At 46.5% G+C, this 19764-nt stretch overlaps 1 protein-coding gene and 1 pseudogene across 2 annotated transcripts in view; one reads left to right on the top strand and one right to left on the bottom strand.

The window, feature by feature from the left end:
- Positions 1 to 19764, bottom strand: part of CLN6 (CLN6 transmembrane ER protein) — a 95764-nt gene that overhangs the window by 35040 nt on the left and 40960 nt on the right. The window lies entirely within an intron of this gene.
- LOC132218094 (heterogeneous nuclear ribonucleoprotein A3-like) lies at positions 14540 to 15351 on the top strand (annotated as a pseudogene).

The raw sequence follows: 19764 nt of genomic DNA, 5'->3' as shown, positions 1-19764 counted from the left end.
GGGTCGATGGGGAGGTTGCGGCGCCACCCCCTGTCACGCACAGAGCAGGGCCAATCAGGGGGTTGGGGCGCTGCCCCCTGTCACGCACAGAGCAGGGCCCATTACGGGGGTTGGGGCTCCGTACCCTGCCATGCACAGAGCAGGGTCGATCAGGGGGTTGGGGAGCTCCCCCCTGTCACGCACAGAGCAGGGCCCATCAGGGGGGTTGGGGCTCAGTACCCTGTCACGCACAGAGCAGGGCCGATCAGGGGGTTGGGGAGCTCCCCCCTGTCACTCACAGAGTAGGGCCGATAGGGGAGTTGGGGCACCGCCCCCTGTCACACACAGAGCAGGGTCGATCAGGGGGTTGGGGCGCCGCCACTGTCACACACAGAGCAGGGTCGATCAGGGGGTTGGGGCGCCGCCACTCTCACACTCAGGGCAGGGCCGATGGGGAGGTTATGGCTCTACCCCATCACACACAGAGCAGGGCCCGGGGGGGCGGGGTTGGGCGCTGCACCCTGTCACACACAGAGCCGCAGGGCGATCAGGGGGTTGGGGAGCTCCCCCCTATCGGGCACAGAGCAGGGCTGATCAGGGGGTTGGGGCGCCTTCCCCTGTCACAAACAGAGCAGGGCGGACAGGGAGGTTGTGGCCCTGCCCCCTGTCACACACAGAGCCGCAGGGTGACCAGGGGGTTTGGGCGCTGCCCCCTGTCATGCTGATCCCGGTGCTGGGAGGCCTCTCGGCTCCGCTGATCCCAGTGCTGGGAGGCATATTACCCTTTTACTATATAGGATAGAGGCCTGGTGCACGGGTGGGGGCCGGCTGGTTTGCCCTGAAGGGTGTCCTGGATCAGGGTGGGGGTCCCCCCTGGGGTGCCTGGCCAGTCTGGGTGAGGGGCTGAGGGCTGTTTTCAGGCTGGCGGGTGACTGAAGCTCCCAACTGCTCCTTTTTTTCTTTTTTCTTTTTTTAAATTCTGGGCCAGCTTTAGCTTTGAGGCTTGGCTCCAGCTGTTAGGCCTTGGCTGCTGAAAGCAGGTATCTGGTTTGTTTGGGTTCTGTAATCGAAACACTGTATCAACTCCAGCTCTGAGATCCTGGCAGGCTGAAAGCAGGTTTCTGGGGTTTTGTTTAGCTTCTATATTTGTAACAATGTTTCAAACTGCAAGCTCAGAGGCCGGCAAGGCAGGCAGGGAACGTTGGAGTCCTCCGTCACTGAAGCAAGCAAGCCTCATGTTAGCTTCAAGCTGCCTGGCTGCCGGCCGCCATCTTGGCTGGCAGTTAATTTGCATATCGCCCCGATTAGCCAATGGGAAGGGTAGCAGATGTACGCTAATTACCATGTTTCTCTTTTATTAGATAGGATAAAGGAATATTTTATTTATTTATTTATTTTTAATTGAATCTTTATTGTTCAGATTATTACATTTGTTCCTCTTTTTTTCCCCCCGATCCTCCCAGCTCCCACCCCACCCTCCGCCCTCACTCCCCACCCACTGTCCTCATCCATAGGTGCACGATTATTGTCCAGTCTCTTTTCGCATCTCCCACACCCCTTTCCCCCCCAAGAATAGTCAGTCCATTCCCTTTCTATGTCCCTGATTCTATTATGATCACCAGATTATTTATTCACTTGATTCTTAGATTCACTTGTTGATAGATGCATATTTGTTGTTCATAATTTTTATCTTTACCTTTTTCTTCTTCTTCCTCTTCTTAAAGGATACCTTTCAGCATTTCATATAATGCTGGTTTGGTGGTGATGAACTCCTTTAGCTTTTCCTTATCTGTGAAGCTCTTTATCTGACCTTCAGTTCTGAATGATAGCTTTGCTGGATAAAGTAATCTTGGTTGTAGGTTCTTGGTATTCATCACTTTGAATATTTCTTGCCATTCCCTTCTGGCCTGCAAAGTTTCTGTTGAGAAATCAGCTGACAGTAGTATGGGTATTCCCTTGTAGGTAACTGGGTTTCTTTCTCTTGCTGCTTTTAAGATTCTCTCTTTGTCATTTGCTCTTGGCATTTTAATTATGATGTGTCTTGGTGTGGTCCTCTTTGGATTCCTTTTGTTTGGGGTTCTCTGCGCTTCCTGGACTTGTAAGTCTATTTCTTTCACCAGGTGGGGGAAGTTTTCTGTCATTATTTCTTCAAATAGGTTTTCAATATCTTGCTCTCTCTCATCTTCTGGCACCCCTATAATTCTGATGTTGGTGCGCTTGAAGCTGTCCCAGAGGCTCCTTACACTATCTTCGTATTTTCGGATTCTATTTTCATTTTGCTTTTCCAGTTGGGTGTTTTTTGCTTCTTCGCATTTCGAATCTTTGACTTGATTCTTGCGCTCCTCTGGTCTGCTGTTGGGTGTCTGTATAATATTCGTTATTTCAGTCAGTGTATGCTTAATTTCTAGTTGGTTCTTTATCACAACATCGAGGGTCTCATTAGATTTCTTGAGGATCTCACTACATTTATCGGTGGCTTCTAGACAGTTCTTAAGAGACCTTAAAAGTGTGGTTCTGAACTCAATATCCTCCATTGACAGTTTTGTTCTGTTTCTTTGTCTCCGCATTTTTTATGCTTTCTTGGTGCACCCCCAAGTGGTCTTTGTGCGCAGTCTTGTTGCCTTTAAGCCTTGATTGATGTCGGCAATACCGGGGGCGATTTGACCTCCGGGCTAACTGGCTATGAGAGTCAGCTGTGTCTGCACTGGGAGAGCTTCTGTGCTGGATCTCTAGGGCGGTACTAATCTAGCGTTTGCCTGAGGCTATCCGGCAAATGGTTCTGCGCCGGGCTTGGGCGGGGCGGGTCCCCGGGGATCTACAGGGCGGGCCGGAGCGAGCAGTTATGGCTGCTCTCAGTTCCTTCCCCAGGGGCTCTTTCTCTCAGAGTCCCAGCAATGGCTGCAAACCTCGGAGAGAAAGCTGCCTTCGAGTTCTCCCGTTTGAGTCCGGGTCCCCAGAGACTCGCCCGGATCTGGAGCTCAGAGTCTGAAACTCCCTCCTGATTGAAAACAACAACCGCGCCCTCCCCCGCCAGCCCGCTCCACGCGCGTGTGCACTCCGCACCTCAGTATTTCACTTCAGCACTGCGCCTCCTCTGAGTCTGGGTATGATATTCTCTTTCCTCCTAGTTGTAGAATTTCCACTCAGCCAGCCTTCCTGTGGTTCTGGATGATGTCTGTTCTGTCCTTTAGTTATATCTCTGAAGTGGTTGTTCGAGGGCAGCAATCTCCGGCGTTAACCTATGCCGCCATCTTGGTTTCTCTCTAAAGGAATATTTTAAACCTAATAACATTTATGTTAAAATAGCAACACGCTAGTCATCAAAATCACTCACAGAAATTCTGGGGCCAAGTTGCTTGTTAACGTAATGTGATTGACAGATGTTGGTCATATTTCTGTTTTGGCAGCCAGTGTTAATCACTGAGTGGCAACGGCACACACAGGACTCCAGCCACACACTTCCTTTTTCGTTCTCTAGACCTGCCCTGTCCACTACATTAGCCACTAGCCACATGTGGCGATGGAATTGGAATGGATGTGGTGTAAGTGTAAAATACACACGGGATTTTGAAGTCTTAGTATGAAAAAAAAAGGGTAAAATGTCTCAATGATTGTTAATATTGATGACGTGAAAATGATAATGCTTTAGTATAAGTTGAAATCAACTTCACCTGCTTCTTTTCACTTTTTTTTAACTAGAAAATTTAAAAGGATACGCATGGCTCACATGCGTGGCCCATATTTTATTTCTTTTGGACAGCATTGCTCTCCAGATGTTATCGCTAATAATTGGGATACATGCCTACTTAGGGGCTGGCTTCAGGGGTGTGTGGCCAGTGCAGTCTCACGGGCCCCATGCTCTGCTGTCATTGCCTTGACATTTACAATTTTTATCCTTGAATCTGAGTTTTAGAGGTGAAGTCTCATAGGACACTGGAGCATGCGCCAGGGGCGAGAAGCCTGGGCTGGCTCATGCGCTGTCCCGCCTTCCAGGGATGGCTCCTAAGGCCCTGCCCTCCCTGCCTCCACTGCTACTACCTTCCGTCGCCGGCAGGGGGCTGGGCGCGGTCAAGGAGAGGGCTGCGGTGGTGACCATCCTTTCATGGGGCAGGAACTCTCGCCTACCCAGATCCAGGTGCGGAGTAAGCTGGCAATACCGTGGGGGGTTGCCTGTCCGCCCTGGTTTGGGCAGCGGACCTTTGGGCAGGAGGGACACCTGGCTTGACTTCTCTAGATCGCACCCCGTGTGGAGGGATCCCGCCCTGGAGGTGGGGGTGGGGGCACCAGTCACCCTGAGAGTGTCCACGAGCCCAGGGGAGCATAGTCTGGCTGCAGGCTTGGGTCAGGGGTGCGGGGGAACTTCTATTTCTCCTTCTAAACTTCCTCAGTCTTTCTTGTGTTTGTCTTTTCTGGACAGCTCAAGGCACCCTCTGGGGACAAGCCATAATACACAATAAATGTTATTTTACTAGTGGTAATTCCACATGCGAGTTAAATACAATGATATTTGCATTTAAAACTGAGACTGCACAATATAAAGATGAATGATAAAATTCATGCTAGCCCTGGGCCAGTAGCTCAGTTGGTTGGGTTGTTGCCCAGATGTACCAAGGTTGTGGGTTGGATCCTGGTCAGTACACATATAAGAACTAGCCCATGAATGCATAAATAACTGGAACAACAAATTGCTGTTTCTTTCTCTCTCTTGCTCTGGCTCTTGTTCTTCCTCTGTCTCTCGAATCAAGAAATGAATAAAATTTCAAAAATTCATGCTAATAATTTAAAATTTTTAACCCTTTTCGGTCCAACGTGGAGGCTGACTTGACAGACCAGGTGCTAGGAGCAGGTCCAGCGTCGAGGCTGAGGTCGACACTGCAAACCGGTTCAACATTCAATCCCGTCAATTAATTTGGACCAGACTGTTTGAATTCCAAAAATAAAATTAGGCCGCAAAGGGATAATTTTACTTTATTTAGACATCGAGTAGCAAACAGAAAGACCACAGCAAGTCAAAAGAAATCGCTGGAAGAAAGGAAAAAGCTTTTTGAACAAGGGGCCCTGCATTTTCATTTTGAACTGAGCCCACAAATTATGTACTCCGTCCGCTTCCATAATCTCAATTTCAAGCATCCTAGGCTCTAATCACTCCTTCTAGTTGTCCAGCTCATCCCCCCAGCACCACAAGTCCAATAACTGGATCCAGTGGGACCTACAATTGATTGATCTTACCACCTTTTCTCTGTCCTTTGCTCCCTACCTTCCGCCTTCCTTCTTTACCCAGTTTTAATGTCCTTGTCCACTGTCCAAGTCACTCCTGGGAACACACCCTGAACTCTCTGGTCTCCTTTCATCATTCTCATCTGATAAAACTAAATTCCAGTAACACCCATCTCTCTGCCCTATGTGACCTCTCATTCTTCTCTAGGCAGCCTTGGGTTCTTGTCCTGGCAGCCTCCAAGTTCCAAAGAGCAGCCAGAGAATAAGAGACACTGTGCAAGCACTTTTTGTGCTTCTACTTTGGTCATATTTGCTACGGTGCCATTGGCCAGAGCAAGTCACATGGCCAAGCCCTGCCTCAAAGGGTGGAGAAGTAGACTCCACCTCTTGATGGAAGAAGTTGCAGTTACATTGCAAAGGGTCTCTTGTACAGGAATGGGAAAAATTTATGGCCATTTTTTTCCAGTTTGCCACAAACTTTAAACGGAAAGAAAGTAGATGGATCTTAAATTTTCACTTTTCAGGCAGCATCTTAGTTTCTGCAAATCTGACTACTCTTTTCCCAGCAATCTGGTTATTTGGAAAATAGGAAGAAGAGAGGCAACTTTGTCAAGTCATTAAATTCTCCAGAATTATGATAATCTGATCACCATACGTAACTAAAAAGACTACTTTTAAGATAAGCACCAAACACTTATTGAGTGCAGTGTTTTACATGTGCTATAATATTTGTTCCCCATAATGACATTACAAGGTAGGTAGTCTAAAGCCCATTTAATAGATGAGGAAATAGAGACACATATTGACTATATACTAATTTAACAAAAAACTATAAAATTAATTTTATATATTAAACTCTATTAAGTCAGAGAGAAATGCTATGCAATATAATAGCATAGTAATGTTAAACCCTGGATTAGATTGTAAAATTCATAAATTTGTATACTACCACTTAATTTACTTTTTAATATTCAAAGAAAGATTTTTTGTTGTTAATCCTCACCTGAGGATATTTTTCCTATTGATTTTTAGAGAGAGTGGAAAGGAGAAAGAAATGGAGAGAAAGAGAGAGAGAGAGAGAGAGAGGGAGAGAGAGAGAGAGAGAGAGAGAAAACATCGATGTGAAAGAGACACATTCATTGGTTGCCTTCTGCATACGCCCCAACCAGGGCTGGGGATGAACCTGCAACCCAGGTACATGCCCTTGACCGAGAATCGAACCTGAAATCCTTCAGTGTGAGGGCCAGCAATCTAACTGCTGAGCCACATCAGCCAGGGCCAAAGAAATATTATTTTAAACTGTATTTTTGGATAGGTAGGACATTCACACAATTAAAAAGGTACAGCTCTGGCTGGTGTGGCTCAGTTGGTTGGGCATTGTCTAGTGCACGGAAAGGTTGCTGGTCGGGGCACATGCCCGGGTTTCCGGGTTCATTTCCGTTAGGGGGTGTGCAGGAAGCAGCCAGTCCATGTTCTGCTCTCACATCGATGATTCTCTTCCTCTCCCTCTCCCTCTCCCTTCCTTACGTTCTATCCACTGAGCCAAACCAGCTAGGGCTGAAACAGCTGTTATAAAGATTGTATAATATGATGGGAAAATGTTTATGGCACAATGTTAATTTTTTCAAAAGCAGGAAATAAAACCAAACATTATAAGTAGTGCATATTACACATTTTGACTACAGATATATAGAAAACAAACCCCACATTTAGGAGTATAAGGTTTAGACCCTGCCCACGGTAAACTCACAGTATGGAAAGGACAGGCAGCAAAAAGAGGCCAAAACAGGCAGGCCTCCACTTTTGTGAAAAAGGAGATTCAGGCTAAGTTGGTCTTGTTGAGTGAGAACCGAGACCACCCATATCAACATGACACACTCTTCCTGGAAATTCTTGCCCAGGAAGAGAAATAGATTAATTGTGTGCTTCAAGAAATTAATTTTTCCGAGTTTGGTCATCAGGGACAGGACAGATGACAGCTCCCCTATCAGAACCACAGGCTGCTCACATAGGCAATGAGCTCATTTACGTGACAAAGTTTATTTATCAAGATTTTCTTCAAGATCCTCACTTCTGTGTGTCTACAAATCCTAAACTGTCTTAAATGTCACAAACTGTGTCCAATCCCCATCATTTTTTTTTTTGCTTTGAAAAACCACCTTAAACCACTTGAGCTCAGATCCCAAAGTCCTATAAATAGCCTTTTTTGAAATCTCCCTTCTGAGTTACTAGCAAGTCCTGGTCCCCTTGGTGTTCTCCCGCACTGCAGTAAACATGTAACAGGCCTGGACTGACTTTGCTCGTTCAACAGGTTTTTCTGGTGTTCTTTTGGGGAGTTGGCAGTAGACAAGAGTTCTCACAAAATCTGTGCGCTTGAATGGAAAAGCAACTGACATTTTCATAATCCTTTAACTACAATTTAGCCTTTCCTTCAATTAGGAACAAACCACAGTGGCTTTTTCGCCCGTAAAAATACAGGTATTTTCAGTCTGCATTAGAGCTGTTGCGTATTCTCAAAATGGCATTTCTGCCCACCACCGCTTTGAAAGGACTGTAGGGTCAGAACTGTGAAGGCTCTGAGGTCTTGCCCTACTTCTAAGCTAACAAGCCAGCTCGCCACAGGTTCGTGGCTACTGAGCGAAGGCATGAAACTCCTGGATCTTAGATGAAAGACTTTATTACAGCAAAAGTGGTAGCAGTGTCAGTGTATTTGTGCGGTTGCCCTGATCTCTAATTCCCACAGGCCAACACAAAGGGCCAGGTGATACGAGCACATGCAGTGGATTATGTTACAAGAGAGGAATTTAGGGCCAAGGGCCCAGTGCTTTTTAAGCAGTAAATGCAGCAAGCAGCAGATAGGCTGGTCTGGTTGCCTAAGTGACGAGATACCGAAACTGCTCAGTATCACGTGATGGATAAGCCTTGCAGTCTGGCACACTCAGCAAGAATGTCCAGGACCCTGCCCCGTCAACATGTAGTGCTAGATCTTGTTATTGATGCATCGATAAAGGAGCAGATGCATTACCATATCATCATTTTGTTTTTGTATTTTAATATGACTGGTTTATAATCCTATGTATTTTATTACATACATATAAATACCTTATTCTGAGAAAGGGTTGGCAGGCTGCTTACTCAGACTGCCAAAGGGGACCATAGCACAAATAAGGTCAACAAGCTGAAGATTTAAAAAATATTTTCACCAACAAGTATTTTTAAAAAAATATATTTTATTGAATTTTTTACAGAGAGGAAGGGAGAGGAATAGAGAGTTAGAAACATCGATGAAAGAGAAACATCGATCAGCTGCCTCCTGCACATCCCCCATTGGGGATGTGCCCACAACCAAGGTACATGCCCTTGACCGGAATCGAACCCGGGACCCTTCAGTCCGCAGGCCGACGCTCTATCCACTGAGCCAAACTGGTTAGGCCCAACAAGTATTTTTTTTTAATATATTTAAATTGATTTCAGAGAGGAAGGGAGAGGGAGAGAGAGATAGGAACATCAATGAGAGAGAATCATTGATCTGCTGTGTCCTGCACACCCGCTACTGGGGATCGAGCCTGCAACCTGGGCATGTGCCCTTGCCTGGAATCGAACCTGGGCTGGCTCTATCCATTGAGCCAAACCAGCTAGGGCTTCACCAACAAGTGTGGATATAAAAAGAGAATTTTAAACAACTCCATTTCTCAGGAAAACCTGTTCAGAGCGCTCCTTGTCTGGGAAGCAGAGTGGGAAGGGCCCTGGCCGGGAATCCGGGAGGCTGGAGTCTGCGTCTCAGTTGTGTGAGCCCCAGCTAGTTACTTAAACTCTTCGTGCCGATTTCCTCCTCTGTAACGTGAGACACCTGTTACCTAACTCACTGGCTCACAGGCTCAAAACAGAGAGTAAGAAGTACATTCGGGGGGAGGAGGGGCTGTGTAAATGAATATATTTTCCGGAGAGTAATTCAGCTATATGTACTCAAAAAAAATTCAAATCCTTCATGCTAGTAATTCAATTACCAGAAATTTATCATTAGACCATAATTAGATATAGAGACAAAAATATAAGTGAGAAGATGTTCATGGCAGTGTTATTTGTAATAGTAATATTTTTGCAACACCTTGAATGTCCAACAATTAGGGCATGGCTACAGAAATTGTGGCAACCTATGCTAATAAAAGCAGACTGTAACAAAAAGATTTTTACTGATTTCAGAGAGGAAGGGAGAGGGAGAAAGAGATAGAAACATCAGTGATGAGAGAGAATCATTGATTGGCTGCCTCCTGCACGCCCCCTACTGGTGATCAGGCCCACAGAGGGGGCATGTGCCCTGACCGAGAATCAAATCCAGACCTCCTGGTTCACAGGTCGATGCTCAACCACCTTGCCACGCCGGTCGGGCAAAAAGCAGACTTTTTGAATTATTACAGTAGAATGACTGATAACATTAGAAAATGCTCATGATTTTATGTTAAGTGACCAAAAAAAGATAAAACTCTATGTCGTAAGCCTCCACTTTTGTTTAATGAACTATATACGTATGTGGACTTAGAAAAAAGACCAGTTGGAAATTTACTGAAAATGTTATGGCTAGTGGTATATTTGAAAATTTTAAATTTACATTTAAAAAATATATTTTATTGATTTTTTTACAGAGAGGAAGTGAGAGGGATAGAGAGTTAGAAACATCGATGAGAGAGAAACGTCGATCAGCTGCCTCCTGCACGCCCCCTACTGGGGATGTGCCCGCAACCAAGGTACATGCCCTTGACTGGAATCGAACCTGGGACCCTTGAGTCCGCAGGCCGATGCTCTATCCACTGAGCCAAACCGGTCAGGGCTAAATTTACATTTAAAAAGTTTCCTAGTATTCCCCAATAACCACGGGCTACTTTGTAATAAGAGAATCAAATTATTTTAAAAAGCAACTCAAGATTAAGGCGATTTGTGTGAAAGCGCTTTGAAAATCATATTGTGCTACACAAATGTGAAATGTTACTAGTGTTCTTTTCCTGGGGCTTTAGAAGCATAGCTGGATTCGTGTGTAAATCAAGAAGTTTGACTGCAAGGAAGATCAGTTGGTCAGTGGGCAGCTGTGCACAGCTGTGTTCTGTGCAGCTCCTGCAGCGGCCATGCTCCCTCTGCTTGCTCCTGCTCCCCTCCCCCCACAGCTCAGCAGCTGTGAGACCTACCCAGCACCAACCTCTGTCTGTTTTTCTTCCTCTCCACCCACCACCCAGCCCGCCTTCCTCTGATACATGCTGTGCCTGTTGGTTCTTGTCTCCTGGGCTGAATCACGCCTCAGAAATGGAAAATGCCTCAAGGCCAGAGCCTGTGTTGGAAGGCTGAGGCCCAGCTTTGATGTCCATAATGAGGGTTTCCCTGCAGAGTCCCGGCTACAGGGCAGGTGTGGGTGGTGCCAAGTTTATGGGCTTCTGGGCTGTGGCCCTAATGAAATGCTAAAGCCATGGGGCCAGACACAGGTGAGGAAAAAGTCACCTCTTTGGTATGATTGGAGGGCATCCCGTGGTCTTGCTCACCCCAGTGATCTCTGGTGCTAACTCCCCCCCCCCCCCTCCACTCCTGGGATCTCCACCATTAGAGAGGGCTCCTGTTCAAATGTACGTGGATCACCTGGGGCAGTAGCGGAGCCTAATATCAGGACTGAGGCTCTGGGATAGTCCAGGGACCTAGTTAGATTCGCATCCCAACTCCACTACTGCTTGGGTCTCCTCACCTGTAAATGATGACCAAAAGCACTTCTACGCTAAGCATTCGGCAAGCACAGTTCTAAGTGTCTTTCTCAGATTAAGTCATTTGAATTACACAACATCCTCATTAAGCATGTGCTGTTAGCATCATGTCCATCTTACAGACGAGGAAACTGAGGCCCAGAGTGGTTAATGTTAGGTTAGGTGGCTCAGGAGGCGGCGCAAGAAATAGAGAGTCCAGTGAATCAGAAAAGAAAGGAAAGGAAAAGGTTTATTTCTGCGTCCCGTCCCCGGAGACCCACGTACCCCAAGGACAGGGCCCGTGGTTTCCGGCCAACAGGGTGGGGGGCGCTTTTTTTATACTGCGGTTGGGTGAGGGGCGGGGATATGAGCTGAGGAATTCTCTGCCGCAGGGGATGGGCGGGGGTATTCAGAAAGAAGTCAGTATCTGTGTGGGGGTGTGTGGATTAAGGGAGAAGAAGCCGGTATCTGTGTCTGGCACGTTGATCTGTGAGAAATTCCAGGGGGAGTATCCGATCCTGGGCTCTCTCCGACCTAACAGTTAATACACTTGCTCAAGGTCTCACAGGGTCAGCATTAGGATGAACCCAGGCAGTATGGCTCCAGAGTCTCTGTTTATACCAGGGGTCCTCAAACTTTTTAAACAGGGGGCCAGTTCACTGTCCCCCAGACCGCTGGAGGGCCAGACTATAGTTTAAAAAAAAACTATGAACAAATTCCTATGCACACTGCACATATCTTATTTTGAAGTAAAAAAACAAAACGGGAACAAATACAATATTTGTATTTGCATGTGGCCCGCGGGCCGTAGTGTGAGGACCCCTGGTTTATACAATCATGTTAGAGAGCCTGTAAGATGGGACAACAACATTAACTGTTTTATTAGGGCTGACTTTTGTGCCGGGTGCTGTGCTAAATGCTATACAGGAATTTCTCGTTTGTTCATCCCAGTGCCTGGATGAGGCATGGGCTATGATTACATGTTAACATGGACCTGGTAGGACAGTCCACTGCTCCCCTGTTGAGGGCTGGGCCTTTAGGAGGTTGCTACAGCCTAGAAGAGCTAAGTTGTGTCCACAGATAACTGTGACTCATGGTAGAATCAGCACTTAATGGTGCTGGAAGAGAGCTTAGAGATTATCTGGTTTAAACTCATTTTTACATCGGATGACAGAACTGACTTGCTTTGTTTATTCCCGTAGGGTTTGGCGTATGACCTAGTGAGATAGTAACAGCAATAACCAACACTCACTGAGTTGCTTGCTGTGTGTGTGTGTGTGTGTGTGTGTGCATCTCATTCAACCCTCACAACAACCAGGTAGGAGAGGCGCTGTTATCATCTCCATTTCACAGATGAGGAGATAGAGGTGGAGAACTTATGCAGCTGGCAAGCAAGTGGTGGAGCAGATGCTGGCAGCGGGATCCGAGAGCTCAGGTGCTCTGTGTCTTCCCAGGTGTAGAAGGTGGTTAAGAAGCCGAGGAGGAGGAGAAAGAGGAGGAGGAGGCTGGAATAGGGGTCAGGAAGTGCTTTGTAGACTTTAAAGTGCCGTACAGACGCGAGTTATTAGCAGAGGAGGTAAGGGCCCCATGAGAGGTGTAAAGTGGTGTAGAGCTCAGGGCAAAATCAAGGAAGACCTCTAGGATGAGGTGTCATTTGCTTTGGAGTGGGACCTGCATTCCTGGGTAGGAGTGAGGAATGCCTGGAGTGTGTGAGGGGGAGGGGGAGGAGTGGGGAAGGGTTTCCTAGCCCTTCCCCATTAGCACAGGATGGCTGGTTCAGATGAGCTAATTGGCACCCTGGCCTAGGTGCAGTGACCAGGACCATAGAAAGCAGGGGGCCTCCAGACAAGAACCTAGCTACAGAAAGCAGGTTGGGTGACAAGAGAAAAATGCTGAGATGTTCTAAATTACATTCCAGGAGGCGGGAGAGTGAGAGGCAGAGAGCAGTCAGCCCGTTAATGGTTGGGAACCGGCTGACAAAAGACTGCCCACACGTCTGAGTATTTGTCGGAACTTTGAATTAACTTCCAGGTGGCTATGTCCACGATGACCTGAAAGACAATGGCCTGGTGCCACTGAACCCCAGGAGCCTCCACGTACGTACACCTGAATTTTCTAGACTATTGCCCATGACCAATACTAAGAAGCAAACCCTTCTTCCTTAGGACGCTTCATCTCTCCTGGAACTGGCTCCCCTCATCTGTAGCCAATGTAAACTCTTCCAAACATCAACAAGCCGTGGCCAGCTTCAGGACAGCGGACATGTTGCCTTTTCCACCTAGCGCTGCTGTGGGTGGTTCAGGCTTCATGCCCCAGGACCTGGTCCTTTTTTATGGCCCAATAAACCCTTTCTTTCTTTTTTTATAAAAATACTTTATTGATTTTTTACAGAGAGGAAGGGAGAGGAATAGAGAGTTAGAAACCTCAATGAGAGAGAAACATTGATCAGCTGCCTCCGGCACACCCCTTACTGGGGATGTGCCCGAAACCAAGGTACATGCCCTTGACCGGAATCGAACCTGGGACCCTTGAGTCCGCAGGCTGATGCTCAATCCACTGAGCCAAACCGGTTAGGGCTAAACCCTTTCTTTTAAAAAGGCTTTTAGGCCCCAGCCTGATTCCAGCTGTGGCAGAGGCCACTGGGCGAGGGGCGGTGGGGAGGGGGTGAGGGAGGGAGGGCCGTGATCCTCAGGAACCAGAGCAGTTGAGAAAGCTGTTTATTGGTGCTCTGAGCTTTGGAACTACAGACGACAGTTTGAGAGAACGTTTTGAGAAATGGGGCACACTCACAGGTTGTGTGGTGTTGAGAGACCCCCAAACAAAACATTCCGGGGCTTTGGTTTTGTGACTTACTCTTGTGTTGAAGAGGTGGGTGAAGCAATGTGTGCCCAACCACACAAGGTGGATGGGCGAGTAGTGGAACCGAGAGAGCTGTTTCTAGAGGGGATTCTGTAAAGCCTGGTGCCCACCTAACAGTGAAGAAAGTTTTTGTTGTTGATACTGAAGTAGTGTGGACGAGAGGGGCCACATGCTAACCTGACTAGTTCAGGGAAGGCCTGCTTGGCAGTTGTGCAAACTCAAAGACCTAAAATAATCACAAAGGATGGTCTGAAAATGAAATATTTAACTACAAGCAGGTTATAGTGGGTAGTCATGTCCCAGGCCAGTATTTTCCCTGACAAAGATCAACTTCATCTTTACTGAGCCTATTGTCCTTTTGCAGCTAAGGTAACATACCGGTGAAATGTCTGGGTAACTTGTAACTTCCCTTTTTCAGGACTCCTCAGGACACAACACATGGCACCACAGCATTCCCTCACTGTTATTGTTATCATGCTAATCGCAACTGTTAACTATCCTGTATTCAAAAGAAGCATTGTGCATCATTTCACTTTTTATCCAATCCCAGAGGTTTCCCTGCTTTGCTTCTCCCACCTCCCTAATCTACTACCAATGAATTTCATGGAACCCACGTACGTATTTTCCTTTTGATGGTAATTTATAAAAACAAGGTATGAACTGGCCATTCTCTGGAGCATTATCCCAATCCCTTGAGATTCTGCTTCCCGGCAATTGTTGACGGGTTGGCTCAAATAAACTCACAAAATTCCTTACAGGTTTGAATGGTTTTCACGTTAACATTACATACAGAAGAATATAATTTGAGAGACTACTTTGAAAAGTATGGCAAGATGGAAGACACAGAAGTTATGGAAGACTGGCAGAATGGGCAGAACAAGCGGATTTGCTTTTGTTTTGTTACTTTTGTTATCATGATATAGTTGATACAATTGTTCAGGAATACCACAGTACTAATGGACATAATTGTGAAGAGATGAAGGCCCTTTCTAAACAAGAAATGGAGTCTGCTGGATGGATGGCAAAGAGGCTGTGGAGGTGGATCTGGCCACTTCATAGGTCATGGAGGAAACTTTGGTGGAAGAGGCTATGGTGGTGGAGGTGGCAGCAGAGGTAGTTAAGGAGGGGGTGATGGTGGATATAACGGATTTGGAGGTGATGGTGGCAACTATGGCGGTGGTTCTGGTTGTAGTAGTAGAGGAGGCGGAGGTGGTGGTGGTAGACCAGGATATGGAAACTAAGGTGGTGGATAGGGTGGCAGTGGTGGAGGATAGGATGGGTACAGTGAAGGGGGAGATCTTGGTGGTAACGACGGTGGTGGTGGTGGGAGCTATAATGATTTTGGAAATTACAGTGGACAACATGAAGGGGAACAGTTTTGGTGGAAGCAGCTCTGGCAGCCCCTGTGGTGGTGGTTATGGATCTGGTGGTGGGAAGTGGTAGATATGGTAGCAGAAGGTTCTAAAAACTCAGCGGAAAAGGGCTACAGTTCTTAGCAAGAGAGGGAGTGAGGAGTCGTCAGGAAAGCTGCAGGTTGCTTTGAGACAGTCGTCCCAAATGCACTAGAGGAACTGTAGGAATCTGCCAGAGGAGGAACAATGATCCATAGTCAGAAAAGTGGCTGCAGCTTAAACAGGAACCCTTCTTGTTCGGGACTGTCAGAGCCACGGTTTGCAAAACGTGCAGCTGTTGATTAATGCAATGTCATGTCAATTAGATGTACATCCCTGAGGTCTTTTTTCTGTGGTAGCTTTTCTTTTTCCTTTCGTTACATCAGGTACACTGCCCTGTAAATTGTGGTAGGGATGCCAGGAATAAAAAATTGAGGAATTTTTAACTTTTCAATATTTGTGTAGTTCACTTTTTCTACATTTTTTTTTTATATTTTATTGATTTTTTTACAGAGAAGAAGGGAGAGGGATAGAGAGTTAGAAACATCGATGAGAGAGATTGATCAGCTGCCTCTTGCACTCCCCCTACTGGGGATGTGCCCCAGGTTTGACCGGAATCGAACCTGGGACCCTTGAGTCCGCAGGCCGATGCTCTATCCACTGAGCCAAACCGTTCGGCCACTTTTTCTACATTTTAGTAAACTTTAACAAAATGCAGTTTTGAAGGTGTTTCCTTGTGAGTTAAGAAGATCAGTGCTAATCACTATTTTAGATAAATAGAATTGGATATTTAAATTAGCATATTTTTGTGACTTTAATGACATTAAGATTTAGACTTCAAATGAAAAATCTCAAAATAAAAATAAAATAAAGAGGCTTTTAGCTGTGGAAGTTAAGTTTTTTTGTTTAAAAGCGGATAAAGAGAGACCGGGTGGGAGTCAGATAGCCTGATCCAAATCCTGGTGCTCTATCACACTCTAGTTCAGTGATGGTGAACCTATGACACGCGTGTCAGAGGTGACACACGAACTCATTTTTTTGGTTGATTTTTCTTTGTTAAATGGCATTTAAATATATAAAATAAATATCAAAAATATAAATCTTTTACTATGGTTGCAAAGATCAAAAAATTTCTATATGTGACACGGCACCAGAGTTAAGTTAGGGTTTTTCAAAATGCTGACACACCGAGCTCAAAAGGTTCGCCATCACTGCTCTAGTTCCCAGGCCATGAGCAAACCATACAACATCTATACTCATTTTTCTCATCTGAGGAATGGGGATTGCTAATGCTGGTATGTCGTTCAGAGGTTTGTGCGAATTTACACGCTAATCTGTGTATAGTGTTTACTATAATGCCTGGCATACAGTAAGCACTCAGTAAGAGCCAGCTATTGTTATTCTGTTATCATCCCAGGGTACTTGACTGTACCAAGATCAGGGAGGAGTGGGTTGAGAAGAAATTAGACAACACTGACTTTCTGCTCCCCTCCTACACCTTAGGTTTTGTTTTTGACAATCATTAGATCTGCTTTTCAGGGAGAGGTGAGGATTGGGAGGACGAGGAAGGAGATAAGGCCAATGGGCCACCAGATCTCTGAAACTAGGCTAATAGAGACTGGTCATCAGTGGTGTCTTGGTTGTTACATTCTGTGCCGAGCTGGCACAGCCATGGCATACTCAGCCCCACGTTGGGTGCCATATGTGCCGAGCCAGCTCAGCCAGATTTGGTGAGCCTGAGAGGGGGCGGTGAAGGATTGAGAAAAGACAGACAAGAGAAGAAAGCTGGGTCTGGGTGGGACGCTGTCCTCTCTGATAGAGAGCTAGCGACAGCACCATCGACTACAAGCCGTGTGTTTATTTTATAGCCAGATTCCACGAGGCAAAGTAAGGGCGTGGTCAAGATGTTTCCAACATTCTCGTGTGTTGTGTGTTTCGAATCTACTCAATTACATGCACCTGAACTCTATCAAGCCCATATCACTCAGCCACGTGGGACCACAGGTTCAGAACATAGGTTATAACGATAGCCTTTGGCTATAATTGTGCTGGGAGGACTTTGCCCTCTAAGCTAGGCCTTGCATATGGCTTTGCCATGAGAGGACTGTGCTGTCTCATAAGTCCGAGGCTTGAATCTGTCCAAACGCTGTGGCCGCTCTCCACAACACTCATTGCTTTCTGACATCTTCCTTCTATAGCTCTGTTGTAATTTCTGAGTTCTTGTTGGTTAGCCTCCTGAGCCCATTGCATACTGTAGATTTAATCTCTATTCTCAGAGGCAGACACATCCCTGCAGGTTAATGTTGCAACAGAAGGATGCCTTCTTCCCAGGAGCAAGCTGGGTGGAGGAGCTTGCATGTTGCCATTATATCAGCCCTGCAAGGAACATAGTTATTAATTCCATTGTACAGAGGGAGAAACTTGTCCAAGGCCACAGATAGCCCATAGAAAAGGGAGTTCAACCCCCAAATGTTCAACAGCAGGGGTCATTCTCTTCCACTAAAGTATGTGGGAGGGTTATAGGACTAAAACAAGTATCTTTCTGGTGCTCAAAAAACGACATGTTGCATGCATTTTGCATAACATCTGAGAAATTCTGTTGACTCAGAGCTGTAAGGCTGGGCCTACCTGGCTTGGAAAAAGGAATATTCCATGGAAGTTCCAACTAATTCTGCTGGACCTCCCAATTCCTAGGAAGCAAAGCACTGGAGGTTGGTTCTGTCTTTGGTCCAGATGGAAGGCTGCAGTTTTTGTGATCAGCAAATCAACCTCCAGCAGTTATAGTTCACTATTGCTCATTTGCTTAGTAGCTTTCGGTCAAGGGGGAGGGAACTAGGTCAGAAGCACAAGGAACTATTTCTGGGCTTTGGCCTTTGGAAAGCAGCCTTATCCTGTTTACATATTCTCTTCAGATTTGCACAATCTGACCACAGATATGTTGCCTGCCAAGCCCAGGTAAATACAGGCAGCCAAGTCCTCTCCAATCAGCCGATGCTATTGGACAACCAAAGGGCCTCAGAACTCTATACTGTACTACGCAGCTGTGGTAACTATAGAAGAAAAGAGCAACTCAAGGCTCCTGACCTTGGACTGCTGGAGCAGAAGTGTATTCCTACCTGGCGGAAGAGGCCACGCAGTGCAAGCTCTGAGCCCTTCTCTGGCATGACTCTGGGTCCAGTTACCCCTCCTAGCACCTACCCAGTTACACCCTGAATTGAGGTGTCAGCACTAGGATGAACCCGAATTTACCTTACAAGGGTGAGAGGAGGAAGAAGGAAGTCTCTTATTCAGCAATGAATAGCTGGATGAATCGGGTATCCTTCAGAAAACAAAACTGAAGGGAAAAAGGTGCCCATGTTTGGATCACCTTCAAAGAGGTGAAAAAAGACTGATGCAGGGCAAAAGGTTCTGTGTGTGTGTGTGTGTGTGTGTAGGAGCAGGTGGGGGGGGGGGCGGTGGAGAAAGAGAGACCGCGTGAGGGAGGTAGAGGAAGAGGGAAATGAAGATGCGGGAGAGGGAGAGATAAGTGAGGGAAGAGGAGGCCTGGTTGCTCTACAGAGCCAAGGAAGGACATCAGTTGGGAGACAGCTCTCGGATCACTCATCTGAGATGTCACTGCCAAGTCCCCAGCAGCCAAAAAGCCTGGGTCAGCCTGTCCAGAACCGGATCTTCTTCTAATCCTTAAGCCCCAGAATGAAACCATCCGCCTTCCACCTCTTTTCCACCAGCTATTTCAGAGACTCCCATCTCATATTCTGCCCTCATTCCCAACATTATTTTTGTTTAATATGGTCAGGGGGTGAGGGGACAATGCTGGGAATGAGAGGAAGGGAATGGCAAATAGGTAACGTCATGTTGCAGAACGGAGGAACGACTTTGAGAAGTGGTCCAAACTCCCACCAATAGCTCTGCAACTGAGGTGAGGCTTTTCCCAGCTAGGACTGGACTGGTTGGGTTCAAATAAAATAATGCATATAAACTTGTTGAGCCTAGCCCTGTCCCTTGGGACCAAATAAATATATTTTTTCTTTCTCTGTGGTAGGTATTGTCCTTGGGTTGGGGATGAAGGAGGTGAGGGTGTGGGGGGAAGAGGAAGTAACTTCTATATTGAATGTGTACTTTCAATACACGTTCAATAAGCCCCAGGAGCATCACCACGACCACTCCTACCATCCTAGTCCAAGACCTTTTCTCCTCAGTGGACTCCCTGCTTCTACCCTTGCCTCCCAGAGCTGACTCTCCACACAGCAGCCAGAGTGATCTTTATAAAAACATAAATTGCATCTTGCCACTCTCCTGTTTAAAACTCTTCAAATGTCCCCAACACACTTTAAAAAATATATCTTTATTGACTTCAAAGAGGAAGGGAGAGGGAGAGAGAGATAGAAACATCAATGATCAGCTGCCTCCTGCACACCCCACACTGGGGTTCGAGCCCACAACTCTGCATGTGGGCTGACTGGGAATCAAACTGTGAGCTCCTGGTTCACAGGTCCACGCCTAACCACTGAGCCACGCCGGCCGGGTCCCCATCACACTTTTAAGAGTAGAATTTAAATACTTCACCATAGGTTATTAGGCCCCAACATGATGGCCTC

Source organism: Myotis daubentonii, chromosome 1 (assembly GCF_963259705.1).
Source record: "Myotis daubentonii chromosome 1, mMyoDau2.1, whole genome shotgun sequence".
Taxonomy (NCBI): domain Eukaryota; kingdom Metazoa; phylum Chordata; class Mammalia; order Chiroptera; family Vespertilionidae; genus Myotis; species Myotis daubentonii.
The sequence above is the reverse complement of the archived record's forward strand: the minus strand, read 5'-3'. Positions and strand labels throughout refer to the sequence as shown.